Below are 21,637 nucleotides of genomic sequence, written 5' to 3' on the forward strand. Positions count from 1 at the left end.
ACACACCTGATCATCTGATCATCTACATTTGCCCTCTTACAGCACTAAACTATGTTTTCTACCTTTATCTTGCATCTACCTACCACTTCAGCATTTTATTAAAAATAAAAATAATAATAACAATAAAGGGAGAAATGTGGGATCAACATATAAATCAAGTATAAAAATCAAACGAATATTCATATTCGACCTGATAGTTTATAGGTCATAATGCGTGATCAAAACCGAAAGTTTCTGTGATGAATGCCCTTGTACTGTTCACCATGTAAGAATTTATTCACTATGTAAGAATTCGTTCACCATGTAAGAAGTTGTTCGTTATGCTTCAGAAGATTGGAGACTGACGAGAATTAGGCTTGAGATGGATTAATGATTGTACATTGAGCATTGACCCCCCCCATACTGAATTTTATTGTTGTTAACAACCATTTGATCAATATGAGAGATGCCCTCTCAAAAAAAAAAAAAAAGTGGTCCTGTCCAAAGTAAATAGCTTTGCCCTCCTAGCATCTTACGTGCTAAAATTGGGGGTGAGTAGAAAAGCTGAACTGGGAAAGAGCCTGAATTCTGGGGTGTGATCTGGGTTCAAATCACAACTCTGCCACATACCAGCTGTGTGATCCTAGGTAATTTACTACCTATTGAGTCTCAGAGTTCTAGGTGAAAGGGAGATAACCTAACTTATAAAGGCCTAACTGGGACCACCAGGCAGTGGAAGCTGAAGCCTGCACTCTGTTGAAAGGCCTGTTCCATCTACCCTTCAAGACTGTGAGCTCCACTGAGTAGGTCTTTTGTAGGTCTCCATGAGTGGGCGCTCACGTCGTGCTTGGTACGGATGTGGGGAAGACGGATCCACCGGTCTTTCAAGCAGGGCTGTGGAAATCCTGACTCAGAAGTCACACCTGTGACTTGCCAGACACAGGAATGAGGCTAGCAGTAGCCTGCCTCCTTCAGCCAGGAAGAAGAGAAATGTCTGTGAGTCACTGTGGAGGTTTCACTGCAGATCCACCTCGGGAAGCCCGCGGGCGGGGGCGGTTGTCCAGAGGTCCAATCTGCGTTCCCCTGGGAAACAGGAGTGAAAAGCTGGCTGGGACTGGGCTGCAGCCTGCGGCGAGGGGTAAATGGCCTCTGCAAGGACGTTCCTGCGAGGCTGTCCGCAGGATGGCGAGAACCTGCCTCAAGCACCACGACAAGCGAAGGAAGAGGGTGTGCCCCCGCGTGGCAGGCTTGCGTCCCCAGCGCACCTCCGGGAGCCCCACTCCCGAGAGCTGCCCTGCACGTTGCAGGGGACCAAGGCACAGGGCCCTGTAGGACGCGAAGCTCCCCACTGCGAAGGTGCACGCCCACCAGAAACGCCGCAACAGACACCGCCTCCGAGAGGGACCGCAAGAAGTCCGGGCGGCCCCACCCACGTACGCATACGTGACACCTCCCGCAGAGAAGCGTCGCCTCCTAGAGTTCGCCCTGGTCGCTCAAGCGCCCCACCAATCAGAGCCCCGGGATCTCTCTCACGTGGCCGCCAGCAGGAAGAGACTCTTCCGTCTTCCGCTCGCAGCTCCGCCCAAAGCGGCCGAAGGCCGCTGGCGGCACCACCCACCCACCCACGCAAGGGTCTTCTCGCGAGAGCCGCGCAGCCAGTCCTCTCGCAGGTCCGACACCTCCCGAAAACACGCCGCGGACCGGACGTTGTGAGCGCCGGATTCTGGGCGGAGTGTGGCCTGCGCCCGCCCGGCTGACAGCGCCGGAGAGGTGCACCGGCCCGACAGGTGCTCCGGGTTCACCTTGTCGCATTAGCCCAGCCCCAGGGGCCCCGGGCCCAGGGCAAATGCTCCTGGGACCGGAAGCGGTGACCCGGTTAACGCGTCAGCGGGGTTCGGATCCGTTATTTTCTGGCTTTTCACCGTCTTTGTCACCACTGAAACCTTGAGGCACGAGAGGACGTTCCAGCAGTTAATCCGAGGACTGACCTCAACTGAGATGCGGTGACGGCAGCTCTGGTTTGCGCATCCCACGATTGCGCCAGCCTCCTCACGTTGCCTCGCCTGTCCTGTACAGGCGGGCTTCGTCCCCGTTTTAGAGATGAGGAAACTGAGGCACAGACAGGCTTGAGGATCTTGCCCAAGGTTGCACAAACCCAGGCTTTGCATCTCAGCCGTGTGGCATCTCCAACCAGACAACCCCCTTCGCTGCTTCCGAGTGACCAGGCCTGCAGTCGGGTCCGGAGGTCTGAGGGGGAAAGCGGCAGTTAAATGTCCCTCGGTACACTTGACTCCCTGGCCAAAGGTGCCGGCTACCAGACCCATCCTGCCTGGAAAAGACAGCCTATCGCCGGCGCCCACCAGAGCCCCTCTGTAAATCCGGGGAGAGGAAATCCCAGAGCAAAATACCTCTAAGACCCGAAATCAGTCAAAGGGAGAAATAAAGTTTAAAATCCGTTTATTGCTTACAAACTGCAGCCCAGCGTCCTCTCTGCTCTGGAAAAAGCCAGCCAGCCCCTCCCCTTAAACTCTCCGGTTCAGACACGCCCTCTGTTGCCCAGGTAATTACTCATTGGCATGGAGATGAACTTCTCTCGACCCCGAGGATATGCAAATGCACTAAAACCAGGTGAGATATTCTGGAAATGTTACAATTTTACCCACACCCTCACACTTCTGGCCTTGGACGCAGCTTAGGAGCACAGCCCCTTGCTTGTGGGCCTGGAGAAAGGAGGAGACTGACTATGGACTCCAGGGGGAATGTGAATGCTCTGCCTATGAAGGGGCCACTTCTTAACCACGAAGTTGTCCAGGAGTGAAAAAATGGGCCCCCTCAGATACACTTCCTGAGGGAACTCCTAAGGGGATATTAAAATCGTCCCAGCTTACATTCATTCGTGCCTGATGAACACGTGTCCAACATGATACCTTGGTAGAGCCAAACCAGTCTACCTCAGCCATCTACAGTGAGTCGGAGGCGGTCCAACCATTTAAAGCACTCTGTGGAAATGCCTGAAATTCCACCATTAGCAGTTCTCTGAGATTAAGTATCCTTTCTAGATTCATTAATAGACTAAACGTACTAATGCCCTGAATTTCTGGTAGAAGAGGAGGTAAACTCAAACCTGGTGAGAGGGAAGAGGCCACAGGAAGGGGGTCCCCTCCCAGGAGGGACTGGAGAGCACCTAAGAGGGATTGCTCCACTCAGTGCAAATCCCTCAGGAAGTTCTAAGACCTGGTTCGTCTGCCCTGACACTCCCAAACCTTAGAAGGGTGCTTTCTTCTTTGGTGGGGTTCTGAGACCACATGGTCTCTGCTCACAGCCGCACGTGGCCACGTTCGAAGGCTATGAATAGGAATCCCAGCACTCTCTACTGGCCGAACTACCCTCTGGGCAGCCAAGTCGTCCGAGAGTAGGATTTCAAAACCAGGCCTCGCCTATGATTGGTCAGAACCATCTCTATTTCCCATTCCAGGAAGCAAAGATATAGTCAGAAAATAATGGGAATGTGCCATTAAACCAAAGGAAAACAAGCAAATAAATCAACTGTGTATGGTTCTAAAGAAGAGACTAAGAGCCCTAAGGTGATGTAAGCATTAAACATTATTACTAATATGGGAAAACTTACTCTTTTTGGACATGCTCTTGACTCATATCTCTTCATCTGCTCAGAGTCCTGATTTCAAAGAAAAACCCCAGGTTGGGAGTGGCTGTTACAGAAGGGGCTCTGGTCATTTATCATCTGGGGAAGAGATCTGACCTTCCTTGTTCTTCTAGAAATAAAGGGCAGATTCAGAAGGCAAAAGCATGTTCATAAATTTTGAGAAATGTTATAAAAATTAAGCATATGGTCCAAAGGAAATTAAATCCCTTTTCCGTGTGCCCACCACCATCAGCTAATGCTTGTTCAGGGAACAACACTGCTTAGATATCTGATCAGAATCAACCTGATGTGATTCTGTGAAGGGAGAGCAAGTCGCCCTCTATAACCAGTAAGCTTGTTGGCCCCCCAATAACCGTGACATCACTTCCAACCACTCTGAAGGCCAATGCAACAAGAGCTCTCAGGATCTTCCACATCCTGGTACGGGCCATCCCTCCCCTCCCTCTTCCTCCACACCTCATGCTCCAGAGGTTTGGCACAAAGCAGGTGCCTGCTAAGTATCCACTGAGTAAGCGTCAGCACCCACAGCTGGGGTAGCAGAGAAGAAATTAATGCAGGGCAGGCAGGCATGCCACCATCTCATGCCCCAACCCCACCACCTCTTACTGCCTCTTCCCACCTTCTGCAGAACTGACTCCACCTGGTATTTCTACCAGATCTAACCGATCACATCAGGGATCTTGGCACAAGTCATTAGGGCAAAGGAATTAACACTTCATATATACACAGCACTTTATATTCCTCAAAGCACTTTCACATAAATTCCTTTGAGAATATTATTATAACCCCCAGGTTAGAGATCAGGACCCTGAGGCATAGTATTAAGGGGCTGATTTGTGTCCTTCCCCCCCAAAAAAATCCATATATTGCCTTGATGCTGAGTACCTCAGAATATGACCCTATTTGGAGAGAGTTTTTCAGAGGTAAGTAAAATTAGATGAGATTATTACGGTGGCCCTAATCCAGTGTGACTGATGTTCTTATAAGAAGTCAAGAGGACACAGACACACACACAGGGACAACCATGTGAGGACACAGGGAGAAGATGGCATATACACGCCCAGGAGAGAGGTCTCAGAGGAAGCCCACCCTGCCGACATCTTCATCTCACACTTCCAGACTCCAGGACAGTGACAAAATAAATTGCTGTTGTTTAAGCAGCTACCCAGTTTCTGGTACTTTGTTACAGCAGCCCGCACTGACTAATACTCATAGGGTAGGCATGCAGCCCGTGAACAGAAGAGGCAGAGTTATACCCCCATTACTTGCTAGTCATGGTGTTCTTTCCCCTCCCAGCTGGCATGCACCTCTGCATGAATTAGGAAGAGGCACCACATTCCTCAAGATATGGTAGGGCTGTCTCCCAGAAAAGACCTAGGATGTTCTTAATGAGAATACTGTTCCTGCAGTTGCTTGGTGCCTGACTGGCACCACTGTACAGGGCAGCCTAGAGCGGAAAGCACATTTGGACACCCTCCATGGCAGAGGGTCACACAGGCCACTGGTCAGACTGAGGTTCTCCAAGCAACAGACACAGCCTATCTTGGGCCCAGGGGCTAAGATATGAGCCAGTGAGGTCTCACAGATGTCTGAACAGCGCCTGCATCAGTGGGGAGTCCTTTGGTGACCTCGGGAGCACTCCTAATGCATAGTCAGAGTGGCTTGTGCACCCTGGCTTGTAGCAGCCCTTGCTTCCTAGCACATGACACTTTATATTTTTTAAGTGCTATGAAATGTACAGCTAATTTATTAGGTTTGATTTTTGCCTAAATAATCTGAGGTTTTGATTGAATGCTGACTTGGGTCGACTGGGCCAAATGTTATATATTATGCTGTAAGTAGGTTACCTGTAATTATTTTCAAAAGGGTGGTTTTTGAAACAAGAACAAGCCAAGGGAGGTGCCAGGGAGTGGTTGGTTTCTTGGCCATTGTCCCAACATCAGCCTTCTCGTGAAACAAAAATCTGTCTGCCAAAAATAATTTATATTTTTTCAGATAGTTAAATCACTAAAGGACTTCTAGGAAGTGCAACCTCTTCTGTATCCTTTGAAGGAAAAGATTAAAGACAATTTTTCTAAGCAAAGAAAAAGGATCATATACAGTGAAAATAACAGGGAGGAGACTCATGTGAGAGAAGGTTTAAAGGTTGATGACAGTCCCACGCACACTGGAAACCCTATGCTGTATTGCGTACATGGTGGGAAACAAGCGGTGTAAAAAATAGTTTTTATTGGGCCAACACCATCTCTCTCTTAAAGAACGAATTTCTTGTTTGAGAAAACAACAGTGGCACACTGGTAGATTACCATTTCCCCAAACTGGCCACTTCCCCTGGAAACTCAGGGGTTGCCATGGGTACACATTGATGTGCAGGATGCAGCAGAAGGGATGCCACCGACTTCTGAGGCTAGGTCAGAATGCTAGCGGGGGCTCCACTCAACGCTCAGTGTCCTTGAGTTGTCCCCTCCCCGCTCCTCCTCCTCTGGTGCATACTCTGAAACCCACCACCAAGACCCAAGCCTGGCAGAGCTGCCTTGGCCCCAAGGCCACTGGGCACTGGGAGTCAGCAAAGATCAGGCTGGGTTGGTGTCGTCAGAAGGAATTGTGTTTCTGGGAGGACTGGGCTCCAGCTGGTCTGGAAGGGCCAGGGGGCTTCTGAGGAATGGGAGGCTTGTGAGGACAAGAGCCATGAGAGGGAAGGGAGAAGTGTGTGTGCAAGGGACAGTGTGGAGGCCAGAGGAGGGTCCACATGGAAGGGATTCACCCCAAGATGAGGTGCACAAGTACGCACTCCACAGCTGCCTGTTTACCAACTAGGCTGGCCGGGCGCTCTGGCGTGGCTCTGACTCATTCAGCGCCTTAACTGGGGATTTCCCGCCCCAGGGGGCAGGTCCCACTGAGAGAGGCCAGGAGGAGCCCAGGGCTCTTCCTCTGAGATAGCCTAGCATCGATTCATTCAACAAGCACACCTCCCCCGGGCCAGGGGCACTCCTGACGCTGTGGCGACGGGGACAGCCGGGACCTCTCTTTGAGGCTCACGTTCCATGACCCAGGAGGATCACGATGACCACCTGCAGTTATGGTAGCAGATGGTGAGGGCTTGGCTTTGAGGGTGAGGGAAGAGAGGAATGAGGGTGAGAAATCAAGAAATGACTTGAGAATCAAGAAATGACATAGGAACAAATGGAGTGGCAGCTGGGCAGGCAGGACCCCCTGTCGGGACCACTCTGCCAGAACCAAATGAGGGTCTGTGGTTTACCTTGACATGTGTCAGTAATACTAACGATAGCCCCACTGCCCCAAGAAACCATTCCAGATGTTCGGTCCCATTTGAAAAAGATGGCCCAGCTGCCCAGCTCTGCTTGCTAAGAGCATTTATCAGCTGTTCACCCCACTGGGCTGGGCGATCTCCAAAGACAGACGCAGATACGTGGTGACCTTACGTATCAGGGCTCTAAGGACCCGGCAAGTCCCAGAGCTCATTGAACACGCTGTTCGCCCACTAGGGCCCCCACTCTCTATATAAGGCTGGCAGCCACGCACACATACAGACACAGAGTCATCAGCACGAGTTCGGTGTTGCTATCTTTGGAAGCAGTGCATGTCATTTGAGTCCCACTGAGGGCATATCCACCTGTGGTTATCTTTTGGCAGGGCCTTAGCAAAGGCATGCACTTGCACATGCCACTCAAGCAGGAGGAATTCAGGCTTGTGGCCATGGAGCTCTGAAATGATCCTCCTCTTTTACGAACTTGGGAGGTAAGACCGTGTTCAGAGCTCAGCTCAACTTTCCGAGATTTTGCAGCAATGGTTCCTCAATTTTGATGCTTACAAATCAAGTAGGTATGTGTTGAAAATTCAGATCCCTAGGTCCAGAGACCTGGAGGTTCAGACTCAGTCTCTAAAAAACTGGAATTCTGCAATTTACAGCTACCCTCCACCCCCACTACCCCCGCCGGGAGCTTCAGATGCGGGTGGTCCACAAGGCACGCTTTGGGAAACTGCTGTACTGTCGTACAAACCGAACAGTAGTGTTGGAGGCAAGTTTTTTGAAATGGCGCCTCCCAGGGAAAAGACACAGAACAGCTTCCTGCTAATGCTCAAGTGCAAACCCCTCCGAAGTTTAAACAAAGGGACTCTAGAGGAGATGCCAGATGGGTAGGGTGTATTTTCCAGCTCATCTCGGGGGTCCCAGGCTTTCCCTGCGAGATTCACCTTCCCCTTGGAGTTAGTTTTTGCTCCAATTTCCATGGTACCATCAAAATTCCTACCTTAGATCAGTCTCTTTGCTCTTATTCCCTGAGTATAACCAAAATTAGCTGATATTTGCAGAAGAATATTAATAAAACTAAAGCTGCAGAAAACTAAGGGGAATCCTTATTGAAAACGCAAATAGGAACGAATATGCAACTTTCCAAAATGTAGGTTTCCAGTGCCAAGATGAGCATCCACCAATGGCAAGGGGGTGGGTGCCCCCCACCCCTGCCCCCAGTATCCTTGCTGCCTGGATTCCTGACAGTTTCCATCCCCATCTAGCACAACCCGGGCCAGAAATGGAAAGATGGTTCCTCCTCCACAGGCCCATGTCCCTGCCCACAGAGTGAGCCCAGCCATGCTGGTGCCACCCGAGAGGCTGTAGTCTCTCTGGCCCCAGGCTCCAGGCTCTGGGCTCCGTAGGGATGCATTCCTGCAAATCCCATTCATCACACGTCATGGGAAGGCACAACAGACATGCCACGAGAACCCACACACAGAGCCCTTCACTCGCATGTTCCCTGCAGAGCCACTCTGACAATCCATGAGATGCAGCATATGAAATGCATGAAACATTCTTACTTAGGATTGGTCCTTTGGATTTATGTCCGATAAAAAATATCACGCTCTCCAACCAGGAAACTGAAGTCCACCTCTCCCATTACATTCATCAGTGGCCCACTTCTGATACACATCTTCCTGAATTCTTATCTTCATAACTAGTTCTTCACCTGTAGGAAGAGACCACGGACATAATGACTGTACTTCATAAAAGAAGAGCCATGACAGGACAGAGCATCTGCGTAGATCTGTGAACTGATTTATGTGTATGTTTAACAGAGCACCTTTACTGAAAAGAATCAGATCCCACGGAGTGGAGTCTGTCCTGGAAAATCTGGGATGTGTGGTTGCCGTAGTAATTGATGCCTCCCAGAACAAATCCATGCATGGCTAATTACAGCCTTCTATTTTTAAACTCATCTGCATTCTTCTCCCCCACCCCTACATTTCTCACACCACTTCAGCAGTAAAATACTATTACTGTTATCTGTACAGCCTGTGCCGATCTCAAAATAACTTGTTTCTAGTCAGCTTCTGCCTGCCTCGGGAGGCAGAGAGGCTTGTTCTCCCAGCACATGGAAGGCAACATAGGAAGCTTTGAATGACCTCCAAACACTACAATAGGAATGAAACAGCACACGGATTTCCAGGGTTACAGCCACTGTGAGCGCCAGGGTCCAGGGTCAGGTGGAGGGGATGCCTGCTGGGCTCTCAGCTCACCACCTCCCTGCAGGTCCAAGCCCTGCACTGCCTCATGGGAAACTCTTCCGTAGCAGCCACACAGGTGATGGCAGAGCAGCACAGAGGCCGACTCAATGGTCAGCCCAGAGCCTATCAGACTGTGTCAACTATCCCACGGGTCGGGTCCAGGCCCAATACCCCCAACACAGCCTGAGGGAAACTGCTGGCAGCCTTCCACTCTCCGTGTTTCCGACTGGCTGCCTGGCTGCCTGGGGTCCTGCTAACTCCATGTGAAGGCCTGTCCTTCCCACAGTGGGGCTGGGATGCTGTGGAAATAGATGAAGACCTCTCAATGAGAGCAAGCAGAGGCTTATTTATTCAGAGCTTGCAGTAGCAAGGGAGTCAGCCACCATCACCTGCTGTATTAGTTTGCTAGGGCTGTCATAACAAAGTGCCACAAACAGCAGAAATTTATTCTCTCACAGTTCTGGTGCCAGAAGTCTGAGCTCACGGTATCTGATGAGCCATGCTCCCTCTGAAGGTACGTGAGAGCGTTTGTTCCACACCTCCCTCCTAGTTCTGGGGGCTTGCTGGCCATCTTTGGTGTTCCTGGACTTGTAAATGCATTGCTCAGGTCTCTGCCACATAGTGTCCTCACTGTGTACAGATCTGTGTCCAAATTTTCCCCTTTTAACAGGATAGCAGTCATGTTGGATTAGGGCCCTCCACTCCAGTATGGTGGCATCTTAACTTGTTACATCTGCAATGACTCTATTTCCAAATAATATCATATTCTGAGGTCCTAAGAATTAGGGCTCCAACACATGAATTTCTGGGGGACACAACTCAACCCATAACACTTGCCCCTGCAGAGACTCAAAGGCAAGCAAGGCAGGGGTGCGGGGAAGCCTTATACTAGACAAGAGGGGAGCTTCAGCGGGGCCCTGGTGGGAGGCTGTGGGCACTGGGATGCTGGGGGCAGCCAGCTGGAAGCGGGCACCCTATGTGATTGGTTCTGAGTGCGGACTTAGCTCTCTCCGGTTGGTCCTGAGTTAGAATTAGGGGCAAAATTCAGGGAAGTCAGCAGCCATTGAGCAAGCCCTGGCTGTTTGGAGCCAGTTGCTGCAGAGGTTCTGTCTTTATGTATATGGCTGTCACCACTGTCCGTTTGTCAGTCCATCAGTACAACTGCCACCTCCTGCAGCCCTCAGGGTGCTGCTGGGGCCGGGGGCCTGGAAGGGCCTGGAGGGAGTCTAGGGCAGGTCTTCAAGGCCCAGCCCTGGAAAGTCTTAGGGCTCACAGCGCAGATCTGACCAGACCCTCACCCAGAGCAGAGACCAAATCCCCAGGGGCCCCTTCTGCAATCTTCCCTCTATACTCACAAGGGTGAGCACAGGTGTATAGTGGACGGTGTAGGTACATTGACCAAAGAGCAGCCATCCTCAGGCATTTTGTCTTGCCATCCTGGAAGCACCCCAAAGAGCTTTCGATAGCTACCAGTACTTCCCACATTAGAACCAAGAAATCCCTAAAATATTAAACCCATTACACGTTAATGTACATATTTTTTATGAAAAATTAGTCATTTCCAAAAGAAAAACGTGGCAAAGGCAGCATTATTTTAAATATTTGCATACCTCTTGAGTGTCTGGTTGAGTAGAAGCCAGCTGGACTCTCATGTCTGCTCCTACGTTCAATTTGTTGTAATATCACACATTACATAGCCTCTGGAAAACCCCATATTACAATCATGAGAGTGAACAAAAGCTAATAACATGGTAGAATTATCACGAAAAACTTTTTTGACCTTGCAGACCTCTGAAAGGGTCTCAGGGACCCCCGGGAGTCTGTCCCCAGGCCACGACCATGGACACAAGCTTAGGTACTTACAGAGGGATCAGGTCCACAGCCCACCTGGGGTAGGTGGGAGAAGGGCACGCCGCGGTGTGAGAGGCGAATCATGAACATCCCAGTCAAACAGACCGAAGTCACACAAGTTAGGAAAATGCCCCAAACCTGAGCAAAGAGATGTTTGAGACTTGGGTCAAAGTCAAGGACTTTCAATGTGTTAACCACCCACCTGAAAACGCAAAGGCAAAAGAGCAGAAATGAAAAAATAAATAACACCCCATTGTCTGTTAGTCCTATTTTTCCCCTAGTAGTTCCAAGAGTACCTGTGATTAGGGCCTGACTGAACTGATGGGTGCTGGGGAGCACAGCACCCCCGCCCGCCCCAGCACAGAGCCCTCGCTAGGCCACCTGGCCAGGAAAGCTGACGGGCAGCCCCAGAGTGATCATGTGGGGGCATTTCTCTTTTCCAGACTTCTCTCCTCTTGGTCCCACCTTCTCTCCTTTTTCTTCTAATTTCTCTTGTCTTTTTCTCCTTTCCCTTCCCCCTCTGAATCTAGTTATGCTGAATTATGGTTTACCCTAACGTTTAAGATGAGAGAAGCAGGCAACCAATGACTAGAGTAGTTTAAGACTAACGTCCTTCTTTAAAGTGGTTGATTTTATGTGAATTTCACCTCAATTGAAAAAGATAAATGAATTCCTTTAAGCCAAGTTTAATTTTCACATTTTTTAGTCCTATATAGTGTTTATTTTGGCCATTGATTTAGTAAGGAGGAGAGATCTGGAACCGTTTCCATAAAATATAATATATGATACATGCGTTCATTTTTAAAGAAAAGTTGTTGAATCATGTAAAGTTTCCAGTGGTTATGCTCCAAATTATTTTAAAATATAAAGAACAGCAAATTAAATATGGATGCAACCATAGGGAATCAGAGATACTCAACTCAGTTTTGAAAATGCAAGCTTACATATTAAGAAGTCACCTGCTTGATGGACCTGTCACCATAAAAAAAAAAGAAGCAGTGTACCTGTCTATCTCTATCCCAAAAGGCACAGTGACATACATGGTGAAGAACTGTCGGGGAAAGTAAATATACAGAAGGATGAAATTGGAAATTGGAAGTAACGGTCCTCTATGGCTATAATAATGCTGCATAACAAACAACCCCAACATCTAGTATCTTGTTCGGTCATGGTGTTGCAGGTCGATTGTGATTTGGCTGATCAAGGCTGCGGTTTGGCTTCCAGTCTCTTCCCCATATTCTCATGAATAACTGGCAGGAGCACAGGAGGCAAAGAACACCAGACAGACACATTTAAGACCTCTATCTGTAAAACATTTGCTAACATTCCACTGGCCAAAGCCAGTCAACGTGTCAGACCCAGTATCAGTGAGTATACTGTGTCCACAGTGAAAAGAGGATTATTCTGAACAATAATCCATGTGGTCAACTTGGGGCAAAGAGAAGAGAGCAACCAAGATAAAATGTGTGGAACAGCATCTTTCAGAAAACTTAAAGACATGTTGTTTGATTTAAAGTCTGGTATGAAAGAGACCCTGTAAGGGAACATTTTGGTAAGATTCTTCTAAAATAATAGATTCTTGTAAAAATGGGATTTATTTCTAACTCTGCATTTTGAAACACACATATTAAATTATAGCAAATAGAAAGAATGTACTTTTTGTAGGAAAACTCTAAATCAAGTCATGCTACCTAAGGACAGATGGTGAACAGAGGCTTTCCTCACTCATTCATTCATTTTTCATTCATGCTAGACTGTTCCTGAGTGACAGCCATGTGCCAGGTGCTATGCTGGGTTGTGGGGGATACAAGGGTGAAAAAGACACCCAGCCAAAAGCACTCACAATCCAGTTGGGGAGGGAAAAAAATAAATAAATGCTCATAAATAACAAGAACTTGAAATAAAAAGTGATAAATGTCATTTTTTAACACAAAGATAAAAGGCTCTGGGGGTTCAGCAGAGGAATCATTACTTCCAATTACTGAATAGTGGTAATATTGGGTTGACATGCTTGTAAGAAATTCATAGAACTTTCCAACCATAGAACAATTCGTCCAAACTCTTTATTTTACAGAAGAGGAAACTGAGGCCCAGAGAGATGAAATAAGTGATACAGGGACAAAATTTTTCTCTGCTTCTTTTCTAGGTTCTTGGCAGTTCTAATAACCAAATTGATATAAAACAAATTAACAGGAGAAAAGCAAACAAAAGTTTAATAACATGTATGTCTCCATATACATGGGGGAGACCCAGGAAAATGTAGTAACTCTCCTAAATGGCAAAAGCCTTAAATACAATCTTCAGCTACAGACAAAGGAGGGTGGGGGCAGGGAGGCAGTTACCGGACCAGAGGTGAGCAGGGCAAGCACAGTAAACAGGGTCAGGCTGGTACCAGGTTTAAGCCCTGCCTTCTCCACTGGGAACAGTGCCTAGACATTTGGACATCTCCTCTTTCTGGTGCAGAGGGAGAAGCCCTTCCCGAAGGAGATTCCCCTTACACGGCCTGCAAACGCCCCTTCCTACAGGGCAGCTTCCACTCTGTGTTCAGAGCTCCGCCCATGGCTCTGCTTCTCATCAGCCAGCCCAAAACAATCGATATGCCCAAGAGGTCCATTTTGGGGTGATATATTTTGTTCCCCTTCAGTCCCACCTTTGAAACTTCAAACAAGTTTCACAGTAGTCCAGAAGCTCAACTGACTGCTCCAACTCACTGAATGCATCACTCAGTCCCAAGATAGGTCAAGTTTCATTTCAGGAGGTGGTCTTTCAGGTGGTTTCCCAAAGTGAGGCCTATATTATACAGGAAATCAGTTATTTAACCAGTTTTAAGCCCAGGGGGCAGCCAGTCAAGATTTCTAGATGTCAGGGTGGAAGAATCTTCAGATAGTGAGAGCAGGCAGAGGAAATTTGACAGATTTTCCTGGTTTGCAGTTTAAATGTCTTTCATGATCTCTCTGAGTGGCCTGCACAGCAACAGGTATGAAGACTGTCTAAACATGAGCTGTTGTGGGGATTTGGCTGAAGTTAATATCAAAGTGTTCACATTCAATCTGCAGAACTTTGGGGGAAAGGGCAGTTTTTGTTCTTAGTGATTCCAAGTCAAAATGTAGAAGAAAATTGGAAATGTTAGTTTGGAGATGTGTAGCCAAATACGTGAGGAAATTAGAAGAATTCAAGGTCCAGTCCATATTACAGATAAATAACAGAACTAGAACCTAATATCCAAAAGTGTATATTATAGTTTCTATTGAAATGTAATTTTTCTCTGTATTATTACCATTTCTACCAAAAATAATTACAGTTAAACTAATTTGTTTGCAAAATAAGTCCAGTCTCAATAAACATGGCCTAATTATTTACACAGGTGCAATAAAAATAGCGATTGACCATATAAACTCTTCTAATCTGCTTTACTAGAATTTTTCAGAAAGAACCTTAAGTGGAACTCTTAAAAGCCTCTCAAGGCTAGGAAACCAAGCGAAGAAATTTCCAGACTCACCTGCAATACCTATGGCTTTGGGTGAATTTTCTTCTCTTATCAAGGCCCCCAAATATTCTGAGGTTCCTGCACCTGATGGGAAGTAACCTTCCGTACTTGATTGGTAAGGCTGCTGAAAACCATGCAATCAAGGCACCAGGCCTATCTTTCCAAGGGGTTTCATTGGCTCCATAAAGTCAACCTTGCTCTTTAAAGCTGTCTGGTCATATCTGTGTCCATGTACATCTCTCTCAAATGTGACAATCCAGTCAAAGCCTTGGTAATTGTGTCCTGTCACAAGAAAAACAGATTCTTATTGAACTTATGCAAATAACTGTATTGACATGAAAATAAGAACATTCACTAAAAGTTTCCAAAATCGGGAGGGATCAGGTAGAAAAAAAAAGATAAATATTTCATCTTTGTTCACAAAGATATACTTTACTATGTTGCTCTAAGACAGATAGCCTACTCAATGGTATGATCTGAAAGTTATCAGAAACTTGTTTTCAGAATTCTTTGCATGAATCTCACTAAAGAGGAAGTCCTTTTGCAAAAACATGAGAGTAAAGAAATAATTGTAAAGGACAAAAGACTTTAAAATAGTCTTCATTAAAGTCTGATGAGAGTTCATTATAATGCAGTTAACAAGGAAATTCCTTTATTTCTGTAACACACATTTTAAGATAAAAATAATAATTATAAGTGATAATGATGTTGTTCCAGGACATGTCAGATTTCTAGGAATTTCATATAATTTCTGGAACACCTAAATTAATAACATTTCTACAGATATCACAGATTATAAAATAATGCTTATCTATTTGACCAAAGTGGCAATAAAATATTTCAAAAGGCAAATACTGAAGGTTACACTGTCATGAGCAAAACTTAGCTCTTAATATTGAGAACTCAATTTTTCTAACTAATCAAAGGCCTGATGATACAGAGCACAGAAAATCATTTTGATAAAACAAAATCTTTGCTTTCTAGGCAGATTACTTAAAAAGCAAAAAACCTTTTGCAATCTCTTAACAAGAGCAGACCAAGAAAATGTGGTTCTTTTAGTACACAAAAGAAAATCAAGTTTCAGTTTCACGTAAGTGTGCTACTGGTTTTAAAGATTAATTTTATAACCACTGTAATAAATTTCTTCAGTTTTATCCAATTATACCACACAAAGTAAGATTCTCTTCCCAACTTTCTATACCATTTTTATTTTAGGAAAATTTTACTTTCTTCTTCCTTAACAAAAAGCACATTTTCATAATTCATACCTTTTCTTATCCAAAAACATATCTTACTTTTCATGCATACAGTTTTCCTTCATTATTTCTAGTAGTGTTAATTACACATATTAATTACAATAAGTAAACCTTAGAAACCTTAATTTCTAGTGAAACTAAGAAGTAAGCAATTGTGGGCTATTATACCAGCATTCTTTAGCTTAGCAAATTTATGCATACCTTTCATAATTTCTAAAAAACAGATGCCTTTTTCTTAATAGTACAAACTTTCAATGTGGCATAAGACATGTTTAATAAGAGACTCAAATATCTTTACTTCCCCTGTAACAAGAAGCCAAAAGAAGATAAACCTATATTCAGTAAATCATCTAGATATTCTAGGAATTCTCCATCATTTAATTTAACTTAGCAAAACTTTAAAGTTTCAAGTTACCAAAGAGATTTGGGAAACTATTTTTAAATACACATACCATAAAATACAATTATTGCTAAATGTTTGCCTAAAAACTTTCATCCCACTTACATCTATCTAAATAATTTGCTCCTAACAGTTATGTTTAGATTCCTCGTGAAAACTTCATGAGACATCAGACAAAGCCAGCTATCACCCCAAGCTACTTTTCTTGCTGACAAATTTTGTAAGAGTATAACATGAATATGATTAGTAAACCCAGGTAGCTGTTTATCTGCATTATATTTAATGCTGATAACTCTGAAGATTTACCTATTTTAATTAAACTGAAAAACTCCAATTAGCGTTTATTTACCAAAGATTATCCCAGATCACATGAATTTGAAAAACATTTGGGTTAGTTTCTGTATTCCTGAGAGTTTTAGAATACCCAATCCTTAATTTATATAAGGATTTATTTGTTTTTTAGCCAATTATATAGAGTTCTTTACAAATTAATTTTGGCAATACAATTCAAAGTAAAAAAATCACACATCTGTAACATATATATATATAAACACACACAAACATACAGACACAAAGAGATCTTATAGCTTTTGTTTTAAATTTTTAACCATAAGACAGGTATGATATTGCAAAATTCACTAGTTTGTAAAGGTCAGTCTGGCAGATGGAATAAATTAAAGTTACCTACTTAGATGACTAAAACGTTTTCTACTAATTTTTGTAAAGATATTCAGGATTTTTCATTAGCCCAATTTCTAAATACTCCCTTCTTCTCTCACTCTCTTCTGATGGTAAAGGCCTCCCTACAGTATGCATTTCATAGAATGTCTCTTAGGTCCTAGAGAAGCTAGGGGTAGAAAATCTACATCACAAAGGCACAGAGAGAGTGTCCAAGTTTTCTCCAGGATGGGGTCTCGGGGACATATTTGCCTATTTTCAGAGGTTTAGGGTTATTTAAATGTTTCCTTTTTTTCCCTAAATGCAGGACAACTTTGTTCCAAACCTCCCAATATGTACATGCATTTGAGATGAATAGGCAAGGTCTGGGGATTGGTAAATATAGGTGGCATTTGAATTGCTTCTAGAGCCATATTTCTGGTTTTACAGAGCTTTGCAAGACAGAGAGCTTTGAAAGACAATTTCCAGTTCCCCAAAGAATTGAATTGTAGCCTGAATGATATCAAAATGCTGATCCACCCACTGAACTACATTTTCTTTAATTTGTTTCTTTATCTCAGGGATATATCCAACTAAGATAGAAATCAAAATATTCTTTTTTTATGTCCTTGAACTTCAAGGTTTCGTGCACTAGGTCTTTTAAAAGTCTGTATAGAACATTAATATGAAGAAGACCTTCAGATGCTCTCCTTTCTGAGTGTATGATACAACCTTGGACCAATTTACATTGAGTGGGAAAGCCTCTAATATTGCTCTTATCAAGTCTTGAATATTATTCTCCAGTTGAGCCATTTCCTGGGATGGCCTCAGAGAGATTCTGGCCATTTGTTTCCTCTGGCAGGAGACAGGGGAGTCTGCAGAAGGCTGAGAGGCTTGCTGATCACTACAGTATAACTGTGCCTTGGAAGAATGCCCCTTAGCAGCCAATCTAGGTCCCTGTGAGTATGGTCATAGAAGACCGCTACTCTTTCCAGCTCCTCTCAATTTGGTAGGATTCTCTGGGAACAGAAGCAGACGGGTTTTACAATTTAAAAGATCTGCTGCTGTCCAGGGTGCATGAATTCTTTGTGGTAAGCGTCCTGGATTCATCCACAAAGAACATTTTATAGGAAGGTCTAAAGCCCTAGAAAGAAGGAGGAATCGTAAGGAACAGCAAAGCAAACCCCACGGCCCATCTCTCATGTGCTTCTACACTCACTTCCTAGCTTTTAGTATTTGCATGAGTAATCTGTATAGCCCTGGCTTGGAAATAAGGCTGGAGTGCTCTCCATAAATTTTGTAAAGAAAGGCATGTGAAAACAGACAGCTGGGATTTTCTGGGGAAATTGGAAGAGTTTTGAGATCTGAGGGAATTTGCTGAGGTGATGGGGCTGGATTTTGAGAGGGGTCCAGAGATCCAAAAGATCTCTGGAGGGTCAGAAATGGGGACAGAGGACTGGGGACAAAGTCTGCATAAGAGGGTGGAGAAGGGGAATCTGTTAGACGTGGACTCTCATTTTCAATCCAAGTCTAATTTCTGTTCTTCCATCTTATTAAGGGAGTCTGTAAGGCTCACCGTTACACTTCCTTGTGGCCGTTTTTAATATGGTCTTTCCATTGGTACCAGTAAGACAATTGTTTACAGGAGCAGAGCTCTCTCAAAAAATTTTCAAATATAAAAGTTTGTGCAATTCAAAGAATCCCTTATCTGGCCACTTACAATTGGGATCATATTTTAATCTCAAAAGCTACTCAAACCAATAAGCCTTTTTATGGCTCAGTCATGGATACAAGAGGTGTCCCCAAAGGAGGATGAAAAGGATGCAGCCCTCATGACACCCAGAAAGCTCACATCCCATCAGCCTAAGAAAACAAAGACTTCATCATCACAGGCAGCAGGAATGGTGGAGTGCAAATTCTGTGTCTGATTTCTCACGAGAACGGGATGGCTCTACTCACAGACCCACTCATCTGTGACATGAGGCAGGCACGACCAGAAGGGGACTCTTCCAGCACTGACCGGACAAAGGTCTCTTGCAAACCAGGACCACCATGACAAGCTTCCCAGAGAACTGGCCCAGTTGGACAAAGAGAATACTGATGCCCGCTGCCCGTCCAGGTTGTTACCTGTACTTCTGATCAATTAGAGGTTCCCATGACCTCCTCTACCTTTGTATCCACAGCCTCATCCTACTGGCTGTCCACCAGATGCACGATGGCACATGAACTGTCCAGTTGCCAAAGACCAGAGAGAATATTCTCACTGGTCACAAAGCCAAGCTCCCAAGTCACAGGACAAGACAAAAGGAAAACCTGAGATTTTCCTTTTATGCACACTCCATCCAGTTTTCCTTATATGAACGCTCACAGTTCAGCTAAGCCTGGGATTTCTCACGGCCAAACTAATATCTGTTGGGAAAAAAACAAAATCCAACCAGGTAAATGTGAAGATCTAAGTGGCTTTATTGAGCAATTCTTGAATTGGGAAGCATCCTCTCTGGCAAGTAGAGAGATGCTCCAAAGGGCTGCTGAAGGGGAGAGGTTTTTAAAGGCAGGACAAGCATCACTGGCTAATGCTCTGAGCAGCTCCAAAGTCTTTGCTTTGACCTGCTTCTATTTCAAAATCCTAAAGTTTCCAAAGCACCTAATGTGTTCACAAAGTTGTTTTTCAGTCAAGTTCTAGGAAGAGATGTAATCTCTCACTGCTCTAAACCAGTTTGGACCACACCACAGGAGCAACGCCTGTGCAGATAACCAAAGAAGGGCCCGAGGGCTCTCCCTTCCCCATCAGTAAAATCCCCACCAGGGGGCAGCTACAACGTGAACCAGCACACACAATATGTGCAGAATCATGATCCTGTCATGCGCCTGCGCTGACGTCACCCACCTCTGCCTGTAGGGACAAAGCTTCCCTGCCTGAGTACTCATCCCCGACCCCCATACATGAACCAACCCTCCCTTGCTCGTGGAATCATGGGTTGGAGGGGCAATCCCCTGGGTCTCCTTATTTGCTGCAAATAAATTTACTCTGTATGACAACTACTTCTGGGGAAGGTCTTTGATTTCAACTCACCAAGAAGTGAACTCATGTCAGTTTGGTAACACAAGGACGTCACAAACAGAGAAAAGGATTTTTTCTGGTGAGGTCAGTTTCATGTGGGGGCAAAAGCGTCATATCAGGTGGATTATTTCATCTTCATTTGGTGAATGGAGAGAGCACATGTGACATTAACTTATCAATGCTGACTAGAAAATCCCTGACTGACTATATTTCTGGGGGAGGTTGAAGTGGTGATTAGGTTAGGTGACTCAGCCTAGCAGAAATGACCACCTGTTGGGCCTATGACTTTCTTTTTAACATCCCTAAGAGGCATGCACCCTGAGTTGGGGATTTCTAGAGTTCTACATAGTACCTTGTTGCACAGAAATTTTCTTGAGGCGGGTGGGTGACCTTGTGTCCATCTGACCCATTCTGTGACCAACTCACCCTAACACAGGGGCCTTGGGTTAAGTGGCAAGCACTCTAACAAAAGTTTTTAAGTGCTTGACCCATGCCCCCCAGCTTTGCAGGTTTTCTTCCAAGACATCTCTTAGTAACAGCTTCAGCTCATGTGCACATTAACCCACCTCAGAGTCGTCTAACAGATGCCCGTCTGGTGAGAACCGCAAACCCTCCAGTCCATGAGGCTGCCTCGAACCACAGGTGCACAGGGCCAGTCCTGGGTTCTTTCCTGTGGTTTCCCTCCTGTAACAGGTGACACAACAGGCAGAGACAAAGACAAACAGCGACCATCTCTGGGAAGAAAAGGATCAATAAAAACCAAAGGTGCTCAAAACAAATCTTTACCAGAATCACTATATCCAAGGAACTAGTTCACAAGATATTTTCTCCTGCTCATCTAAATTTAGAAAAAGCGGGGAAAGGGCTCTCACCACTGTTGCTTCCATGGGACCCAGGCAGAGATTCAGGAAACCGACATGCTAAGAATTCTGACCTTCTGCCTGCTTTTTGTCCAAGGTGCCCGGGTCTCAGCTCCAGCAGCCCCGGAGCCAGCAGGGTCCAGCCAGGGAAGGACCATCCGGTTGCCAAAACCATAGGAGTGGAAAAGTTTTCCCGTCTTCCCTGTAAAACAAACAAAAGTTTAATAACACGTATGTCTCCTGTATACATGCGGGAGACCCGGGAAAACAGTAACTCTCCCAAATGGCAAAAGCCATCACCTTAAATACCATCTTCAGCTAAAGACAGAAGAGGGTGGGGGCAGGGAGTCAGTTACCAGACCGGAGGTGAGCAGGGCAAGCACAGTAAACAGGGTCAGGCTGGTACCAAGTTTAAGCTCTGCCTTCTCCACTAGGAACAGTGCCGACATTTGGACATCTCCTCTTCCTGGTGCAGAGGGAGAAGCCCTTCCCGAAGGAGATTCCCCATACACGGCCTGGAAACGCCCCTTCCTACAGGGCAGCTTCCGCTCGGTGTTCAGAGCTCTGCCTGTGGCTCTGCTTTTCATCAGCCAGCCCAAAACAATCCATGAGCTCAAGAGGCCCATTTTGGGGTGGCATCCTTTGCTCCTTCAGTGACATTTCCTAAGAACACATCGCCCACAGTGACAGGGCTGCAAGTCAGACTCCATCTCACATTCCCCTTCCAGGACTTTCTCCGCGCCGTCTTCTATGGCACCATTTCTACAGCCTCTTCTGGGCAATGAAAAATGACTTGACTAAGAGGATGACATTTACAAGGCTGGGAGACGCCTGAGAGTGAGAACGTGGTTAAATAAATACCAAGCTCATGCGATTGAGAACACAAGCAAGGAGACATC

The 21,637-nt window shown here is 45.6% G+C and overlaps 1 long non-coding RNA gene across 3 annotated transcripts; it reads right to left on the reverse strand.

Moving 5' to 3' along the window:
- Window positions 1–3,297: 3,297 nt before the first annotated feature.
- Window positions 3,298–20,942, reverse strand: LOC108394969 (uncharacterized). Of its 3 annotated transcripts, none has more exons than XR_012129133.1 (6): window positions 20,813–20,942; window positions 20,445–20,562; window positions 14,517–14,786; window positions 11,030–11,155; window positions 8,743–10,866; window positions 3,298–8,628 (listed from the first exon to the last, which is right to left on the reverse strand). It is a non-coding gene; the product is annotated as an uncharacterized lncRNA (long non-coding RNA). The 3 variants fall into 3 exon arrangements; XR_012129132.1 differs by having other exon boundaries at window positions 20,751–20,932; XR_012129131.1 differs by having other exon boundaries at window positions 20,445–20,932.
- Between the last annotated feature and the right edge of the window lie 695 nt (window positions 20,943–21,637).

Source organism: Manis javanica, chromosome 3 (assembly GCF_040802235.1).
Source record: "Manis javanica isolate MJ-LG chromosome 3, MJ_LKY, whole genome shotgun sequence".
Taxonomy (NCBI): domain Eukaryota; kingdom Metazoa; phylum Chordata; class Mammalia; order Pholidota; family Manidae; genus Manis; species Manis javanica.